The following is a 20,882-nucleotide window of genomic DNA, read 5'->3' as shown; positions in this document are numbered from 1 at the left end:
CTCTCGTGTCAAGATTTGCTCATCGTGCGAGCCGCCAGTATGGCTCGTACTTTTTCCAACTGCTGCTGCTACTGCTACTGCTGCTGCTGCTGTTGCTGCTGTTGCTGCTGCTGCTGCTGCTGCTGCTGCTGCTGCTGCTGCTGCTGCTGCGACGTCGACTAGTGACTGCGTTATTAGGCTGCCAGTGGCTGGTGATGTTTTTGGTCCTTTCGCAATCGCTCGTTCAGTCGTCGTTGCGTGTTGTAGGTGGTCTGGTCTGCTCTGTGCTGGTCTGCGCTGCTGCCCAGATTTTTGCTGCCACTGGCACACACTGATTGGGATGCCTCTGCCGCTGCTGCCGTTGCTGTCGAGCCGACGTTGCTGCTGATTTTGCTGTTGCTGTTGCTGTTGCTGTTGCTGCTACATCTTCCGCAATGACGACGACCAACCCAAACTTCTGTTTCAATTGCCGTACGCGACGCGACGCGTTCAGTCTACGTTTCAGTGCGTTACGTAGTGCAACAAAGTGACGCGAACGTTTCAGTTTCAATTTCAGTTTCAGTTACAGTTACAATTACAGTTACATTCTTGGGTTGATGTTAAGTTTGAGCCCAAGTTTGAGGCAACTCAACAATTGGCCTCGTTAGCCGTAGGCTTGAATTGCCAGCCTGCCTGCCAGACTGGCCGACTTGGCCGACTGGCTGTGGCTCCTCATCAACGTCATCGTGATCGTCTACAGCATCTGTCAGGTGGCAAGTGCCAAGCATGTGTGTCAATTAAAATATCTCAGCTCAGTGAATTGCGTGCGTGACTGTGTTTAATTTGCGCCACATGCCATACGCACCACACGGCGTATGTGCAACGTGCCCCACAGACAAGCATCAATACATGCACAAACACTTACAAGCCCAATGAATATGACAATACTTGCAATTCAACTATGCGAATAAAGAACTCTAAACAAATTCCATTGAATTCAGCAATCTATGAAATTGCGGTAAGTGTTCAATTGCCACAAATCGTATTGAAATATTGTTTATTAGCTGTCAGCTCAATATATTTCTGGTAGCTGCGGTTTTTTTTTTATCCTCTCGAATAGCATTTTAATTAATTACGTTTGCACTTTGGTCAAATATTTCCCTATGATAATATGTTTTATTTAATTTTTTTTCAGATGTGTGAAATTTGTTAAATGATTTGTAAATTTGATTTTGTATTTCAATTTATTTTTTGCGGCTAATATCGGGTTTACCGACTTTAGCTGGGCTTTAGCCTAGTAATATTGATAATTATAGATTGCGGGTTATGCTAGACCCATGAGGGGGTAAACATTTCTATATTGTATTACAGAAAATATGTGTGAATAAAATATATATTTTAAAAAGCAGGAATTGTAAATTGATCAGAAAATGGTTGTTGGTTGAGAGATTAAACATAAAAGTATCTGAGTAGAAACAACAAAATATGTTATTTAGATATTTCTTGAGAGAAGATGGGCCTCTTAATACAAAGGGCTACGAGCTAATTGCTCTTTATTATTTACACAGTATAATCAATACTTTAAGAGGTCTAATGATTTGATTTTTTTTGAAAGTTTTTGTCTACTTCAAGGCTCATTCAGCTATACAGACTATATTATTATAATAGTGTGTAGAGAATAATATGTTTTAGACTTTTACAAAATAAGATAGATAATAATATTCATTCAAATATTTTTAAAGAACAAATAAAATGGGAACAATTTTGTAAAAGTTTTTTTATCATTTATTAAACAGTTCAAAAATTTTAGAGCTGATATTGTTAGATAAGTTGTCTAACTCTTTAAATTATTATTATCAAAATGCTCCCAAACGATTCCCGAGCGAAGTTGAGTCGATATTATATATATAACATCAATTTATTAGAAAAAAGTGTTTTTATATATAAAAGAAAATACTATTTTATTGAAATTGTCAATTGTCAATTATCGTCTTATGGCGGGAACATAATTTCAGAAAGTATCGAATGCTTTTAGCCAAAAGTTTTAGACTACCATTAGACTGTCCATAAATCAGCTAAGAGGTGGGTAATAAAAATGAGCAGACGGAACGCGAAAAAACAAAAAAAAAACACAAACAAAACCAATAATAAATTACAACACATTATGCATACGCCAGGTGTAACAAATGTGCTAAAGTGCTGAAAATCTTCTTACCTTCGTGTTTTAGTCTGTGCATATAAATTGCTGGTCTTATGCGTTTCTGTCTTCTTACTTTTTGTTTAATCAGCCTGTTCGTGCAGCAGCTGCTGCTTCAATTTAATTATAAAAATCAACGCCATTAAATATTTGCGCAAAGTGGCAGCTTGTAGCTGTAACACATTCCTTAGCTGTGGAATGTCCTTGTCATTGTCGCAGCCTGACGGCCTGTCCTCCTGTCATTACATAGAAAATTAGATGGCAGTCAGCCTCGGCAAAGGCATTCGCAGACAGTCAGGCAGACAAGCACGAGCTGAAATGTAAATAAAACAAAAGCTCTGAGCCGTTAGCAAAAACGAAAGCTGATGGTGAAGTACATATACACACACACACACACACACACACAAACGCGCGCGAACTCACAAGAATGTGTGTAAAATAATAAAAAGCGACATTTACGACATAACATGGCAGCATATTACAGCAGTCAAGGGATGCCTCTTAAACACCCTAACAGACGAGCCAAGGCGAATCGAGTCGAGCTGAGCTGAGTTGAGTTTAGTGTGGCGCACACTGCGTATACGCATTACAATGTTTCGCACTGATTCCGTCTGTGTTGCCATGCAAATGTACACAAAGTAATTATATGCACATGTCTGTACGCTCTCTTTCTGTGTGTGTGTGTGTGTGTGTGTGTGTGTCTGAGTTTGTTCTGCTTTTGTTGTTGTACTACAACTCAAATAATTGCCAAAGTAGCGGCGGCTGCCAGGCAACTCGACGCAACAGAAATGACTTTTTTAAAAACAGGCACAAACAAACAACAGCAACAACATTGTATCTTATTAACAAAACAACTTTGTGTGTTCTCTTACATAAACACACACCCCGCACACACACACACACACATACGCCTCATTGTTTTGGTGTAATTTTGAGATACTTTTTAGCAGACAACAATAACAAGAAGCAACAACAATTCAATAGCCAACAAAGTTTCATTTGCATGGCATACGCCATGAATTTTCATTTAATTAGGCAGCGCATCATCAGCTGCTGCTCTGAGCCCCAACAAAAGCCCCTCAGACAACCGCAAGCCGACTCATCCCTTTGATGGTAAGGCAAATTTGTGAAATGTTTCACATACAAAAAAGAGGTATAAAAATTAAACAAAAAAAAAAAAAAGGAAACCATTTCGCTTTATTGTTTGCTCTATGATGTTGCTCTCTTTGCCTGCCGATGCCGGAGGGGGGCAGGACGGGAGGCGAGGGCGAGTGTGGGAGGCACTTTCAAGTGATTTCATTTTGCGTGAAATACCGCACACAAGATATGCAAGAGCCTGGTCCTAAATGTGTAGCTGACCAATTTGCGGCCCCTTGTCGGCCCTCTGCTTTTGCCTGCTCCTTCTAATATATCCTGCACATTTTCGTAACAGACATGGAAACCAATTAATTTTAAATTGTCTGAGAGTTGAGCAAACCCAAAAACCAACAAGAATAGACAAAAAAATTGCCGTTGCACTCGCTCTAACTTTCTCTCTCTTTCTATTTCTCACTTTATCTATCAACCTGTCTATGTTTCCCTCTTGCTCTCATATATATTTACCCAGCTCTGTTTGGTGGCCTGGTTAATGAAAGTCCAATTTGTCGAGTGCCCCAGACAAGGTGCTGATAGCAAAGGGTTTTCCCATCTACTTTGGGCCCCTAATAGAAGCAAGTCCCCAGGCAAACCACAAAGGGTCACCGTTATGCTCAACAAAATACGACCCAGGACACTCGACCAGCCAATTTCCCAGGTCCTTACATTTTCGGTAGCAAATTTTCACACATGATTTTTTTATAGGCCAATTTGCACACATTATAAGTTTGGCCAGTTTTTGAAAAGTGGCATGCCCCAAAGGTAAACTCTGCAAAAAAAAAAAAACCAAAAACAAAAAACTTGCAACAATTTTCTCTTTGTTTACTTTGCGAAGAGGGTAAACTTGGTCGAGTAGCTATTGGCTATCAATTGAGAGCTCTCAAGGTATACTCTATCACAGAGCAAAGAAGTGTATCTTCGGAGAAATTCTTTATTTGTTTTTATTTTTTTAAGTACTTTAAATTTTGTTTAAAAATATTTCATACACATAAATAATATATATTTTTGGGAAATTTCTAATAGCAAAAAGCTTGTGCAAAAATAAACACAAATATCGATTTATAAACGCTAAAATTACCTTATCATTTGCTCAGTCATAGCAAACCATTTTATATTTAACAATATAGCAAGTACTTACTTAAAGTTCCAAAGAATTGTAGATGAAATTCTGCTGGTTATTGTGCCGCGCTACACTTCTCTATAAATACATTTTCTATTATGCCGCAAACAATTTGGAAAACAATTTCAGCGAGTGCGAGTGAAGAAGTCCTTTGGCAAAAGCTGCCAGCATTGTCGAGTGCCCATCATTAACTGGCATATCCCACTGACTGTGGGGGAAACTACAAACAACAACTAGAATAAGGACAACAAAAATTACAGTACTAAACGGCGACTTGTGTTTGTGCTTTGGCTGAATATCCTTTTGTGTTATCAACGCTTACGTAGTCAGCAATTATTTTCTGCTCTTGGCTGTGCTGCTTGCGCAAATTAAAGCTTGCTAAAGCCCTGAGGGAGGTGGGCGGAACAGCAGCTAAGCGGCAAGGCAGCCCCCGCAGTTACAACCAAATATGGCTCGTAACGTATGTTAATACAAACATTTTGCGTATACCCACGTTTTCCGACTGAGTCTGTGTGGATGTGGGTGTGGTTTGTGATTGTATAAGTGGTAACTGCGTAAGCTGTCCAAAGCATCCACTTCCCATTTTGTCTAATGTCTTTATATACGTCAACCCAAAAAAGGACTCGACTAAACGACTCCTCCTTTTCGCTCCCATCCACCGCCGCAGTTCAAGCAGTCTGTGTCCCCTACTCAACCGCAAGACCATAAAATTAAACTAGTGCATAATTAAACATTCGCAATTAGGCGTAATTTACTTTGTGTGTGTCTCTTGGTGTGTGTGTGTGTGTGTGTTTGTGACTTCCCCCTCCTTCTCCTGCCCGTCTTGTGTGCATGTTGCCTTGTCTCATATTTTCGCAACATTAGTTTTTAATTAAAAAATGTTTATCACATGCGCAAGTCTGTTAGAAGCTGCCTGCCACTTGCCACTTGCCACATGCCACACAGCTGCAATTCGATGCGATTCTTTTAATGGTTCTATGCGTTCAATTTACTACGCTCAATGGGGCGAGCAGCTCACGAGCTATTGGCCCACTTTACAACCTGATCACAATCTAGGCTAAGCTCCGACCAAGTTTTTATGCCCAAAAGCTTACAGAAAAGAGACAAGCAGAAGGAATGGAGAGCTTACGAAACGTCTTAAGATAAGATACTTAAGCATAAACAAAAACCAGGCAACAACTGAAATGCATTGTAAACATTGCCAAGTTGTAATAATTAATCCGTAAGATTTACAAAACACAACTTGCGCATAAATTTCAAGTCCCGGCCAGAAGCCTTGGCGGCGGTTTCATTACTCAAAACTTGTGCTGGTCGCGAGGATGAGGCAATGAGCAGAGAAGTTTGCTTTTTCTTTGCCCACAGGGCCATTGTTGTTGCAGGCTGATAATTTTCTGTCTTTCTTCATGCTGGCGCTGCCAAGTTGCATGCCACAAGAGCAAACAGCGAGTCGCGTCTGCAGCGCGATAAGACGCCAAATCCTTGCAGCGCGCTCTGCCAAGGCATCAGAAACCACATCTAATGGTACTTAGTATGCGGCAACTGATTCACTGACTGACTGGCTGACTGACTGATTGACAGACTGACTGGCTGACTGACCGCTACTCATTCCATTTGCATTTGCATTTACTGCAAATGGAAAGAGTTGTATTTGATGTTTTTGAGGCGTTTTTGGCAATTTCCAAGTCAAATATTTATGCGGCTCGCAAGGACTGCGGATTCGCCTCGGATTCACTGTTAATACTATGCTGCCTCAGCACAAGTCGCGGCTTTCGCATTCAAAGCAATTGCAAGTAAATTAATTAATTAAAATATTTAAGCATAGCGCACCCTCAAGGGATATTGGCGAAAATAGGATGGGCGCGCTTTTAAGCTGCTTTAAAGCACACATTTTGTCAGCTGCAAGTGAAAATAAGGGCGTGGCAAGCATTCTGGGGCCGATTGCTCTTGAGGCTTGTGAGATTATCAGAAATTGTTTTGAAGTTGTATCTGTGCTTAATTGACAGCTGACAAGTTAATTATGTCCCAATTATTGAGCTGCTAATTGAAATTATTGAGCGATGGACGCAGTGGGCGCAGACACGCGACCTACTTTCTAATTAAAAATCATAAATAAAAAAGGCGTATATATAAGATACCAAAGCAGATGACAATTTGTATCTTCAGTTTAACTAGATCTAGATAATCTTAAATTCGTACAGTTGACTAAGCTGTAGATTGTAGTTGAATGATACACAGATTCGTATATATATAGAAAGGGAGTTAGTTCAGTGTAAAAAAAGGTAACTAGTGTAAACATTTGACAACCGGAGATGAGATGTCAAAGCAAATAATTATGCATAAAATGAGGTAGTAAAAAAATGCCGAAAGTCAAGCAATATCAATCCAGTTGTGGTTGTTGTTGATCCAGGCATTGCCCAAACATTTTCGAGTCAAAACTCAACTAACTATAAGTTCTAACTGTCAAAGCCAGCTTAATTAACGAGCCGGCAATTAGGGATTTTAGTGCTTAGTATGGAATTAAATTGCAGAAATGACAGAGAACTTATGCCACAAATTGTCACGGCCACAACAAGCAGGCAGCAACTAAGCAAACAGTTTTGATAAATGGCAACTACTTTGCAAATATATTAGATTTTAGCCACCTGCAATGCTATAACATATATATGTAAGGCAAAAATATATATGTAGAAAGTGGGCTAGAGAATAAATAAAGGCAGCGTGAGGAGGAGCAATCATTTGAAAAGCCATTTGTAAATAACATAACCGAAAAAGCATTAAAAGCTAATCCCGTTTGAGTCAACAGCCGGCAGCTGAACACGTTCCATTCCAAGCGATTTGGGTTCGGGCCTGGATCTGGGGGGTGTTTCTGTGCCTTCTTGCCTCCTGATGTTGCCCGCTGTGGCCTGTGGCATCAACTGGAAATCCGTGGCACAAATCCACGTCACTCGCTGCTTAGCCAATATTTTTCCATTTTCGTTCAACGGGTCGCGTTGCATATTTATGTGATTTATTATGGAAAGACTCCGCCCGCCCCCGCTCACAACAGACCCATGCGCAACCTCTACCCTGATTCAAGTGACCCCGAAGCTTTTTGGCCCACTATCCCGTTCCGAGCTTTGGCCCAGAACGACATTTTCCAAAGGTTAAAAACAAAAGCAGCAAAAAAGGCAAACGCCAAAAATTAGGTTCACATTTGACCCTCCACCACGGCGACGCTCCCCTTTACAACTTATCCCAGGTATATGACCAGGTAATCTGGCCAAGGTTCAACTGCCTTCGGGCTGGATGGGCAGTGCCTAGTGGGTCGGTATGTGGGTGTTGGGCGGATGGTCTGCTTGAATATTAGCTTCCAGTCCTGTGCTGAAATCCTTATAAATTCGGTTCAGTTGAGTTGAGCTCTTTTTTTATTTTCAAAAAAAAATTTTTTTTTTTTTGGGTGTGTTCTATATTGTCGACGCAGACGAAACCTCCTTAAGGGCTACCTTTACATGGGCATGTTCGTGTCTGACTGGGCAGCAGTCGGACTTCATTTCGTCTTCGGCTTGCAGTTGTTGTAGCTATTGCCTTTTAAATGTTTACGCCAATATTTACATTTCAGAGGTTTGCCAGCGCCACACAAAAATAAATTTGATTTTAACACGAAAATAAATAAATGTGAACAGCCCGACGCTTTTTGAGGCGTACAGACGCCCGGGGCGTGGCCACGTAGCGATTCCTTGCGGCTATCGTGAGCCCACACTTTGATAGATGGTTCTAATTTCGCCTTATTTATGAGCCGGCGACCAAACATCTTACTGCCATTAATTTGGCTTAGTTGGTTTGGTTCCCCAAATGTTGTTGCTATGATTGCTGCTGCAAGCAACATTAATTGAAAATGTTGTCCCACATCCTAAACAGTTTTTGCTTAAGAGCTGTATACTGACAATTCGGTGCCTATGATAACTAGTTGTTACTCTAAAGGCTTCATAGATCCTGTGGCTAGCTTCAAAGAAGTCTCCCTGGATATTTTTGATACTTTACTCTTTTAAAACTTCTACGTCTGATCTACCATATCTAATATCCCAGATTTTGCTTCAAATCTTTTTTTTGGGCATTACGAAGCCTTTTTTTAACCAAGTGCTAACGGCTCGTATCCTAGGTAAAGCATTCTCATTTTTTATCGCTGTTAATGTTTTGTTTCAGTCATATCAAAATTCTGAGCCATTTTTGGTTGATACTGTCGACAATTGCCATTTATCGGTTGATATAAAAATAAAAACTTAAGAAGAAAGCAAGTGTGCATGCGAAACCATATTTAAATAATAAAATCCTTAGTTTTTAACTAGGCAGCAGTTGTTTCTCGCGTTTTCTATTTATAAATGGAGCTAAAATAATCCTCAGTGCACGGAACGTGCTCGGAACGCATTTTGCCATATACCCTGGCTGTTCTGTGTTTTTTCCAGGAAAATTGTAGCGTATTTATGTAAAATGCCAGCGGGCTGACTGTGTGCTATGCCTTTCCGTTGATGTCTTCATATATGTATAACTGACTGTCTGACTGTCTATCTGACTGACTGATGATAGAACTGTTGCCTGCATGCACATCTGCCTGCCGTGACCATGTGCATGTCGTCCTGGCAACGCTTCAGCTGTCAGTCAAGCGCTCAACGCGGCACAGCCCAAGATTCATAATTGTCGCATTGCAATTGCTGTTGTGTTGGTTGTTGTTGTTGTTGTTATAGTTTTTTATTTTATTGCTCTGGCAAATGGCCCACAGTGCATATTCTGTGACATATTCATAGGTTTACTCCGTACCCTGTCGTATTTTCATTCGAATTTATGCCCATGGTAATCCACATCCTACGGCCATAGCTTTAATACATTGTAATTATGTCAACTCGGCCACGTGTGTCTGTGCCAGGATTCAGGCAGCATGCTCTAGTTGCTGTTGTTGTTATTCTGGTTGTTGCGACAGCAGCTTCATCAGCGCTGGGACAAGGCATGTTGCGTATACGCAACGTATGCGATTCACAATCTCTGCCGAGGACTCGCCTCACTTAACGGCTTAATATATTGTCACGGCAGCTGGCATCGTATAATAACATATACACGGATACACACGCGCACACATGACTGCACACATGGCTTCGAAAGAAAGAATGAAATGACAACAAAGCACAAAGCGCAAGGCAAAACCAATTCAATTCACACGCACACACACACTTCCACACAAAGTAATATTTATTAAAGCTTCACACACATACAGCTATCAACATGTATGTGTGTGTGTGTGCGTGTGCAAGCATTCTGTAATTTAATTATAAACTTTGCACTATTAATTTTCAAACTTTGCCCAAACTGCGAGCGCAGCTGCAGCCTCGACAGCTGCCATGTGCCCTGTCCTGCACATAGGTAACGACCGCAACCGGCCCAAGCTCCAAGTGTCAGTTGCAGCGGCATATTAGAGAAGAGGAGAGGAAAGGAGAGGAGAGGAGGGAGGAGCTGCCTGCTTCTATAGTTTATGCACGCGCAACATATTGAAAATGGCAGCGCATCGACTTTTTAGCCATTTGTCAAGCAGCGTTCGCGAGCAACTTTCGTAATTAGATGAAGTGGACACACAAGGGTGCATGTGGGTGTATATGAGTGTGTGTGTTTACGTAGTATTTATTCAAAAGCAACCCATATGCAATCCAAGCAATATTACAGGCTCGCGTTAAAGTTTATGCATCCTAACTGACAACAATTTGGGATGGGATTTCTGATTTTGCCCTTAGTCTGATTCGAATCGAATGAATTTAATAAAACGCTTAATTTAATATATTAGTCGTTATTAATGTTCATAGGGCTGAATTTAAGACAGTACTCACATGGGAACCTGGAATCGCTTAGAAAGTTCACATAACGAAAGACTCCACTGAAAGCTTAAAAATATATAAATTCAGTTGCATATCAAATTATGATACACTGTTATTATAAGAGTTGAATTTGAATTTTTTTTTGAAGACTGTTGCAATTTCTGTGTAGGATAATTTTCTTTTACTTTTAACGAGTGTCTATGCAAATTTATGATGAGACAGCGTTTAGTTAGATTTTTCATAATTCATGACAAGCGCAACGCAGTCCAAAACGAATGTCAACTTAAAAAGCCAACGGAATGCCTTAAAAAAATGGAATGCCAGCAACAACAACAACGGCAAAATGAAGAGCAAAAGGCAGCTCAACTAAATGACAAGCGCTGTGCAAAAACTGCCACTGGGAGTACGTTTACTTCTTATCAACAGCAGCGGCAGCAGGTGCCAGGTGGCAGGTGGCAGGTGGCAAGACAGCTCAAGATGTGGAAACAGCTTCCATCGGGAGGCAGCAGCAGTAGCTCACCTGAGCGCACAATATTAATGGACTCACTACGGGCGAACTACACGTTCTATAATTTTTTTTTTCCTCTCATTTTTGTTATTCTTTTATTTCGTTTTTTGTTGCCCTTATAGCTGACTTTTAGTTTTGGAATATGTAAATATATATTTTAAAGCTAAGCTAAATTTCTCTTTTGCCCTGCTCCGGCTGCTCTTTTCACTGATTTATGGCGTTGGCAAATTTCATTAAGACTGCAGCCACTCAGCCTGATGAAGTCGCTACTGAGGTGTACTTTTGGCGAGATCTCATCGTCTGGTCCCATAATTCCTGCCAATTGCATTTGCTTGGCGGCGGCTTATCTGCTTCCCTTCTGCCTCCCATTCATCTTCAGGCTCTTTGCATCTCTGTGCGAGTCTTTGCGACTCTTTGCTTATCGACATCCGCATCGGCACTTGTAATAAATCAGCTCGTCGCTTCACTCACTTCCTGTCGCCTCATTTTTTTCCTTCAGCTGCTGTCTGTTGCAAGCTAACCTTCACACACACACATTTGCACATCGCTGAGGCATCATCTTGTCAATGGCTTGGCCTGAGCTTAGTCTCCTGCGCAATATTTTCGACACATCATTTTCTACGTTAAGGTGCTGAGCGAGAACGAGCGCGCACAAGCACAATTTCCATTATTTTTTCTCGTCAGCTATAGACCTCTTTGTGCACCAGCTCACTTTCCAACTCAAACTGTTGCCCGCTGTGTTGTAAACGTTCTCATTTGACGTCTAAAATATTATCAACCTAAGTAGCTGGGCTACAGACAGCAGCCTGAGCTGAGTTAGCTCGAACGTTTTGATAATATGTCAAGTTTCCTGTAGACAGACTCTTGGCTCGACAACTTCAAGAACTGATTAGCCTGCAAAGTACGCTGCCAGCCAGCCAAACAGACAGCCTTGTCGCTTTTCAACTTGTTACAGTCAATTACGAAACAAGAACTGAGCTAGACTTCAAGTTTTCCGCCTCTAACAAGCGAATATAGCCTTACTTCTTCCAATATCTAAGCAAATTTATTATCAGTTACTTTTCTGAACCTCAAGAGCCAAGCTAGCCTTAGTCGACTTGCAGATTTGCCAATTTTAGCTACCCTGATTTTACGACAGTCAATCAGTAAAACTGTATATATTTATATATAAAGACATACATTTTAGTACTTAGGCATATATATAACTTTTATAACATACTCTCAACTTGTGATTATCATAAATGTGTGTGCCGACATTTTCAGCTTCCCATGAGTCTCTAACTGAATATTTTCAGAATTACCATAATCGCATAATGCAGAAAGCAGACAGCTGGGAAAATTAAGTGTATTCAGCTCAATTAGGTTTGAAAATTGAAAATCAGAATGCAGCTTAATTAATAGAATTAATGAAAACGACAAAAGTGTTTATTAATAATCCCTTATATGTGTGCGTAAGACGTGGAAGCATGTGAAGTACAGATAAGACCACGCACACACACAAGAACACACAAGGAAAACTAATTAAGGTCAGCAAGAATAATTAGACTGTCTTTTCTACATATTATGATAACAATGTGAAACAAGACAATCCCAAACTGGTTACAAGCTTCCTGCACAAGCCCGACCACAAGCTGTGGCCAAGACTGGCCGCAAGCTACAAGCAAGGTTTGGTTTTCCACTTGAAAATCAATCAGCCACTGAGCTGTGTTTGAAAAACTGTTGCAACTTTTATAAATGCTGAGCGAGTGTCTCAGCCCATATTGTATTTTGTATGCCTGTCAATTCGGCCAACAGGCTCCAGCTGGCCCAACAAACCGACTGTCCCAGCCCAACTCCTGGATGTCTGCTCCTGTCTATCTGCTCGTTTATTTAACACTGATTGCCAATGCACACAGAGCTTTGGCAACGATGAGTTTTGCTCGGCAATCGCTTTAGCTCAACTCACAGATACAGTCACAGCTGCAAATTCAGATTCAGAGATACTCTTGTCTATTTGGGCGCTCGTGGTTGCTAAGTAAACCCTGAACTGTGAACTGTGCACTCTCACTCTAGTGTAATCAATGCCCATGCTCAAGTGTCTTTTCAGTTTGGTTCAGTGTCTACCGAAAATGTTTTGTTTAAGCCCTCCTGGCGATTGCTTTCAAACCAAAATCTCCTATAGTTTTATCTTCGGGATTCATTCGAGCTACGTTTGCTTTGCGTTGATTTAACCATTTTTGAGAAAATCTCTGCTATGACACAATATGGCCACAGGCAAATGCTGCAAATAGTCACCATTAACAGAGCATAAAATTCAGCTTAAGTTATGTGGGCCCGAATCAGCAGCAAATTTAACTGAAAACACGTCGTGTGCATAATGAATTTTCATGCAAATGAGGCAACGAAACAGTTTTATGCCGAATTTAACAAAGCTAGCAAATCTGCTTTTAGATTGGTTGAGCTTCATTAAAAGATTATAAGATATAAATGTAAGAGTTAGGAATTCATATAAACAGATTTCAATTTCTGATAGAGCATTGTCGATACAAATATTATTTTTATAAATGATGAAGATGAGATGAGAAAAGTCACAATAATCTTATGAATAAAGCTATATTAAAAACATAATTTCAATTTTGATGATCATGTTTATCGTAAGACTCACCTAAGTGCACATATTTCATATTAATTGCAATTACTTTTAAAAGTTCACTAGCTTCAAGCAAAACATTATAAAATGTTTGTTCAAAGTTCTCAAAATAATAAATAAAAATGTAATTTAATTAAAGTTTCAAGCGATAAAGCCAAATAGTATTATGCTAGGGGCAACTTTTATTGTATCTCATTTTTTGGCACATTAATTACAGTTATTTATTAGCCAGGTGCAAATAAATTGCGAAACCATTGAAAAATAATATGTATGTATATAAATATAAGCATGTTTAACTGCTTATAAAGAGGTATAAATTATAGTTGATTTCACGTGCCATTAGCAGGGGACAATAATAAAAGCGAAGTGTGGCATAATTTATGGCCTACAACCGACAATTTCCTGCTGTGAAGCGAGGCTTCGACACCACCGTCAACGGGGTGGGACAGTGTAGTATCTGAGTGTAACCACATCACCTTACTGGCAAAATATAATGCGACGATTGTAGATGGGTATTTCAGAATATGATATACCCTAAGTACTAACAATTGGCAGCATGCATATGTAAATAAGCATATCATATAAACATAGTATAACTAAATTAACTATATATTATTATGCAGCTACTTATTTTGAATTTTTGTAATTTAATTTCTTTAAATTTTGAATGCGGCCTTTCTTTATTTCCCCTTTCTGCCCAAGTGGAGCGGCCAACTAATGTTCTCAGTTAATCGCATTCGATTGCAGTATGTTAGTTTTAGAAAAAAAAAGTTTATCTTTTGATAAAAAAAATAAATAAATTATTGATAAATTTATGATATTCATAATTATATTTTCATTCGTTTAGCATTTTTTGATTTTGATAACGAAAAACCTTTTTTAATCTAATCAAAATTGCAACCGTTTCTAAGCTATCAACCTAATGTGCACAAACCTTTGCCTAACAAAACCAAAATTTTCTATATATATGCAAATATACAGAACTTTAAAAGGGTTCAAGAGAAAAACGCTAAAGTCAAATGTGTCCAGTTCCATTTTCAGAGAAGCCCATACTCATGTTTCCGTTGCTGCGCTCAGCTGCCTGTAGACGGTGTTTGGTATTAAATTGAAACCCTTGGTATATGCAAAAGGCAACAGCCAAAGGTAAAAGTAACTTTTCGATCAACTTGAGCCGGGTTCGTGTTCTACTTCGGGTCTGGGTCTGAGTTTGGCTCTTTTGCAGCTGCCAGCGAAGGATTCAAATTGCGAGCGTTCGAATTGTGGGTGTAGGGCAAATACATCATTTTCCCAAAGAGTGGCAATTTAATTCTTTGCCTTATAAGGGTTGTTTGCCCTAGCAGGATTTTTTTTTTTTTTTTTTTTTTTTTTTTTTTTTTATTTTTTATATTTTGTTTATTAAGAAATCTGGTATCCTGTTACTCTATGTTAGCAACTTTTATCAGAGTGACATAATTACTTAGCTTAGCGATGATTGTGGTTTTACAATTAGTTATACAATTAGGTTAACAGATTACAGAAACATATTTTGGTGTAATTAACGAAGCTTGTCACCTATACATAACGATCGATTAGGTCGGTTGGGTAGGTCCTCTTCAGTCGCCTTCTTCTTCGCCTCCTTAGCAGGCTCCTCGCCAGGATGTTTGGATGGTTGTGGAGCTTTGTTGAGTAGCTCGCTGCTTGCCTGTTGACTATGTCGCCCACCATTGGAACCTTGAGGTCCTTGGCGATGTCGCGTGTGCGAATATACCATTCGGCTCCAGTTATTTTGCGCAGGGTTTTGGCCTGAATGATGCGAATTTTGTTCAGGTGTGTTTTTGCAGCTATACCGTAAACTTGAAGCCCGTAACGCCACACTGGGGCAAGGATTACCTTGTAGATTAGGACCTTGTTTCGGAGCGAGAGTTTGTTTTTGGAGTTGAGGAGCCAGCTCATTCGCCTTATCTTAGATTTGATGTTGCTCGTTACTGCAGAGACGTGCTTACTAAATGTAAGTCGTCTGTCGAGAGTGACACCTAGGTACTTGTGTTGACGATATTGCTCTAGAAGCTCACCATGAAGAAAAAGTCCGGGGCATGAGTCCTTGCGTAGAGTGTGGGTAACCGTGGCGCACTTTCCAGGGTTCACTGCGATGTTCCATCTACAAGCCCAGTTTTCAAATCGCTTGAGGTATTCCTGCAAGAGGTCAGTTGCCACGTACACACATTTGTTTTTTGCAAGGATTGCCGTGTCGTCAGCAAACGTGGCCACCAGAAGGTCCTGCCGATCATTCCGTCTGCTTGCATTTGCTGTGGGCATGTCATGTGTAAACAGGCTATATAGCGTGGGACCCAAGACGCTGCCTTGTGGAACGCCCGCTTTTATGCGTTTGGTTTGAGAGGCTACTCCATCCTGCACCACTTGAAAGGTTCTCTCAGTTAGGAAGCTCGCAATGGTGCTAAATAGCTGCGGATTCAATTTGTCCTTTATCTTAGAGAGGAGTCCTGCGTGCCACACCCGGTCGAAGGCTTCTTGGATGTCAAGGTATGCTGCCACCACATACTCTTTCCTGTGAAAGCCGTCCAAAATATAATTTGTGACCCGATGTAGTTGCTCAGGGGTACCGTGTTTGAGTCGAAACCCAAACTGGAACTTCGGGATCAAGCGTTTTATTTCCGGGGTATCCAGGACCCTTCTGAGGATGCACCTTTCCAGAATCTTACCAAAGGCAGGCAGGAGGCTGATGGGGCGATAGGATCCCAGTTGATTAGGGGGCTTTCCGCTCTTGTGCAACATGATTATATGTGCCTTCTTCCAAGCCACTGGAAAGTAACCTAGCCGAAGAGCTGCATTAAAAATGGCGACGAGAAAAAGCACCGCCTTGTATGGCAGTAGCTTGATTGTCTGGTTGTCCAACCGATCTTCCCCAGGGGCTTTGCTGCTTTTTAATCTCTTCATCTCCTGCTCTACTTCTTGGAAGGTGATTGGCGATACAGGGAGTGACATTTGGAGTGGCGCCTCCAGGATTTGCGCGACTCGCTGTATCCTTGCATGCGATGCGGTCTCAAACGGCTTGAAGCGCTCCTCCAAGTTGCAGGCAAAGGCTTCGGCTCTGTCCATTGGTGATCTGGCCCAGGTGTCATCGGGAAGTCGAACGGGGAACTTTGGCGCAGCTTGCCGCTTGTATCGACTGCTAAGTTTCCACAGCGCGAATTTGGAGCTCTCGTCTGCCGTTGCTTCCTCCAGCATGGTGTCTGTGGCATTTCTTTTCGAGATAATCAGCTCCTTCCTGACCCTGTTAGCAATACGACGATAGATCCTGTCAATCGTGGGGTCCTGGGTACGGACATACTCCCTCCTCAGTCGCTTTTTTAGGGCGAGAAGACCTTCCAATATGGGGGAAAACGTCCTTGGCCGCTGGCTTGTAGGGGCTGAGTAGATATGTGCGGGCGCAGCGTTGGCGGCTGCGGCATGTACTTGGTCCAACAGGGTTTGTACTGCAGCGTCGACGTCCTCAACTGACAGAATCTGCGTGTTTAGGTTGATCAAGCTATTTAGTTCGGCCTTAAATCGTTGGATGTTCGACCCAGGGAGGACAAGCCTGCGCTTTTTTGGGATCCTTTGTGCAGCCGTGTTGATCGTTGTGAGGAGTGGCAGATGGTCGGAAGATAGATCATACTCTTCGCGAACCGATAGTACGCTGTTGGGGATGCCCTTGAATATAAAAAAGTCGATACAGGAAGGCGTACTTTGCCGGTTGTACGGAAAGTGGGTAGGTCTACCGGTGGCCAGTACCTGGGCTGAGCAGGGAGTGAGCGCCTCATGGAGCGCAGTGCCTCTGCTGTCAGCTCTGTAGTTTCCCCACAGTCTGTGCTTAGCGTTGAAGTCGCCTCCAACGATGAATTTGGGGCCAAGCTGGCCAAACAGGGAATCAAATTCCGCTCGGTTCCAGGGGATGTTTGGTGGTAGGTATGCTGCCGCAACGAGGATTTCGCCCAAGGGAGTCTCCACCATGATAGCAGCCAGCTGTGTGTCGCTGGAGGTCACTGTGTGTAGATGGTAGTGTGCTAAATCCTGCTTTGCCAGCACTACAGCACCACCTCTGGCTCGTCCTGTAGGGTGATCCGCACGGTAGCAGACGTACCCCTCCATTGTTAGGTACAAGTTTGTGTGCAGATGTGTTTCTGAGATGAGCATGATGTCTACATCATGCTTTTTCAGAAAAAGCTTGAGCTCGTTAGCATTTTGGAGGATGCCACGAGCGTTCCACGATCCGAGACGTAACTGGGTAGCCATTATTTGCGGCTTTTTGGGAATCTAAGCTGCGGGGAACCTTGCGCATCCTTTAGCTCTTTAATGCTAACCAGAATGGTTGCAACTGCGGCATTCAGTGCTGCAATGGACTGCTGGAGGTTTTGAAGGATGCCTCCAAGGGAAGCGTCTTGCTCCTGAGGCCCTTGCAGTGGTTGTTGGAGCTGCATTGGATTGACGGTGGGCTGAAGAGTGCGCGCTGGGGGTTGGCGGACTTGTACATGATGGCCTGGCCGTAGCGCATCAGCATACGACAGGCCCTGTTGCACAATTCGGGAAGGTACGAACTGCTGAGTGGTTCTTCGTGTATTTTGAGGATGGCTATATCGTGTAGGAGGGGAGACATTGATGGCCGGCTGCCTGGCATTTAGTCTCACCTGATAGCTTTTGCATCCTTTATAGGAAGCAGCATGGTTTCCCTCGCAGTTGGAGCATCGCAGGTCTGCCACTGTTTTGGCCTGGCACTGCTCGGAGTTTGTCCAATGGGACTGACCGCACCTACCACACTTGGGCTGTTTGAGACAGTAGTTTTTGGTGTGGTCGAACTCGAAGCAGCGGAAACACTGCCTTATACTATTGTTCTTCCTCGGAAGCTCAATAGTGACCCGTTGGCGGCCAACCTTGTTGAGCCGCAGCGCTTCCCTGTTGTTAAGAGACTGCTTGAGATCGACAAACCAGAAGTTGCGACTTGGAAAGTCGTTGGTGGAGTCTGCATCACTTGTTGGCTGTCTGGCGCCCGGGTTGTAAAGGTTCGTCACAATATGGCCGTGCGATGTAAAGGCAGCTTCAATCTGGCTTCTGGGAGTGGAAGCGGCCAGATTTTTAACCACAACGCGGTATGGTCTGTCTTCCTTTAGGCAGAAGTGGGTAAATTGCACTCTCACTTCAGTGAGCTTGCGGACAATTGCTCTGTGGGTGTCGGCATCTTTGGCGTAAATTCTTAGATAGCCAGAGGGAGAGACCTTGAATTCATAGGCGTCTGCGCCCACTGCCTGATCTATGGTTCGCTCCATTGCGACAATATCGCTGACTCCAGGGACTGTTATCGGCCTGGGTTTGGAGATCTTTTTCGCTGATTGTTGTTGGTCTGTGACTGGAGGCGCTTCGTCGGCAGTGTCCATCTCGCCGTCATCGATTACAGAGGCGTCTTCCTGAGGCTCAAGGGAGGCATATCTGTTGCTAATTGCCGAAGCGGTACTGGGAGTTGCGGGCTTAGCTCCAGCGCGGCTGGTGTTGCGGTTATTTAGTTGCTTCCCTTTTTTTACGCCTTCGGATAATAATGTAGTCCCACGCCGTTTTTTTGCGGAAACCGTTTGCCAATCTACCAGTGGCTCTTCGAAGGCTGGCGTAGCACCTGCGTTCTTTATGGGAGGCAGAGGGGGGTTTGTGACACAAGAACCAGCTGCCTGGGTGCCATAAGGGGTGGACTGCAAGGTCGGATTGGCGGCTTTGGGGCGGGTCCCGATGGGCTCTAAAGCGGCGCGGCTTGTGCCTGTTGAGGCAGATGTCCTGCAGCCGCTGCTGGATGACGCTGTGGTTGTGGTGGTTGTTGCTGTCGTTGTGCTGACAGTGCCGTGCTGTTGCGGTTGCCAAGTCGAGCATTGCTGGGTACCGGCTGACAGCGAGGTGGAGGCGCCGTTCCGGTTTGCACTACTGGCGAGCACGTTGTTGTAATATTGGTAAAAATCTTCCAGTGGCCTGCTTCCGTCGAGGCGATCGACATTAGCGGCTATATTTGTAGGGGATATAATTGAGCTGTTCGGCAGCGGGTAGATTGGCGAATGAATTTCTTCGTTGTTTTGGGGTCGGTTGTTTGTAGCCATTGTTCTTTACTTTGTTATAATTTTTTCCCCACAGGGAGAAAAAAGAATAAAAAATAAAAACAAAACAAGTTTTTTACACTTAATTACAAAAATAACCCGTATTTTTGTAACAAGTGATTGATCACAAATTGTGACTTTAGTGTCAGCACTGTCACTGCAGTGACTGTTTTGCCAGCACTATCAGTGCAGCTGCAAGCTGAAAGCTCTCTCGCGAAAGCTTAGCTGCACTCGCGCACACACACACGCACTTGAGTTGCGATCAGCTGAGCGCAGCTTAAGTTTTGCAAGAACTTGTTCTCACGCACTGCACGCGGTAATTTTTTTGTTAAAATATTGTTAATTTGTATAACACTCCGGCTGCCAGAGGCAGCAGTTGCGTATAGTTTACCCACTATAAGCGGGATTTGTATGGATTGCCCTGGGGCGGGCTTTATACAGTGTCACTGTCACTTTCTTGGTTTATGCCTGCTGCCAGCGGTGCACTAACGCGCACACACACACGAGACTGCAATTTTCACGTCCGATCTCCAGAGAAACACAAACGTAAGTGCCCTAGCAGGATGGTGTCAATGGTGAACTGGCTACGCTGGGGCGGGCTGTGTTATAACACTGTTCCTAATTTCAAGCTTCAGCAGATTTGTCATCGTCTTATCAGCAGAACATTATTAATAGCCGGCTGTTAGCTAATCTAGCAGTGGAAGTACTTGCCAGGACTTTAAAATGCCCAGCTTTAATTATATATAGATAAAAAGTAAATGCAATGTTTAAAATGAGTTGAGCATGCATTTCAACTAGATAAGCAATCAGGCAGCGGGCTGAATGGCACTCCTCTGATGATGCCGCTGATCAATATACATACTTACATCAATAGCTATTCCATAGCACAAATTGTTTGCCCTTTTGCTGCAGCCGCAACAACAAACCACCCATCAACACACACACTCTAACACACTCTCATTCATGAGGCCAATTATTATGCAAATGGCAAACTACTCGTTCTTCGACTTCAATTCTAAAGTGCAAACATAGAAGCAAACTTAAAATAGCAGCAGGCAAAGAAGAGATATTGTTGCGGCCAGCAGATACTCCGTAGTCAGCATTTTAGTAGAGTTTGAAATAGTTTCGATTTTCACTTTGCTCTTGTCGATGATGCTCTGTACCATTTTTGTGACTACAGGGTATAGAGCACTGAAAGGCAGTGTAAATGCACCTTGGCCCGTTACATAGACCCCACTAAATCAATATATTGCTGGTCCTGCAGCTGGTCCGTAAAAACCTGTGTCTCCCACTCCATGCTGCTCGTTGGAGCTCGATGCTGCGGCCCTGCGGCCCCACAAATCAACATTTGACTTTTGCATAAATTGCAAGTAGCAACAAAATTGCTGAAAA

The 20,882-nt window shown here is 42.6% G+C and overlaps 1 long non-coding RNA gene across 1 annotated transcript in view; it reads left to right on the top strand.

Annotated features, from left to right (window-relative positions):
• The first annotated feature begins 227 nt into the window (after positions 1 to 227).
• Positions 228 to 20,882, top strand: part of LOC138911485 (uncharacterized) — a 42,891-nt gene continuing 22,236 nt past the window's right edge. Inside the window, exon 1 of the long non-coding RNA XR_011417094.1 lies at positions 228 to 976. This is a non-coding gene — a long non-coding RNA (uncharacterized lncRNA). The remainder of the gene's footprint in view (positions 977 to 20,882) is intronic.

The sequence above is a fragment of the Drosophila virilis genome, unplaced genomic scaffold (assembly GCF_030788295.1).
Source record: "Drosophila virilis strain 15010-1051.87 unplaced genomic scaffold, Dvir_AGI_RSII-ME tig00000650, whole genome shotgun sequence".
Classification (NCBI taxonomy): domain Eukaryota; kingdom Metazoa; phylum Arthropoda; class Insecta; order Diptera; family Drosophilidae; genus Drosophila; species Drosophila virilis.
The sequence above is the reverse complement of the archived record's forward strand: the minus strand, read 5'-3'. Positions and strand labels throughout refer to the sequence as shown.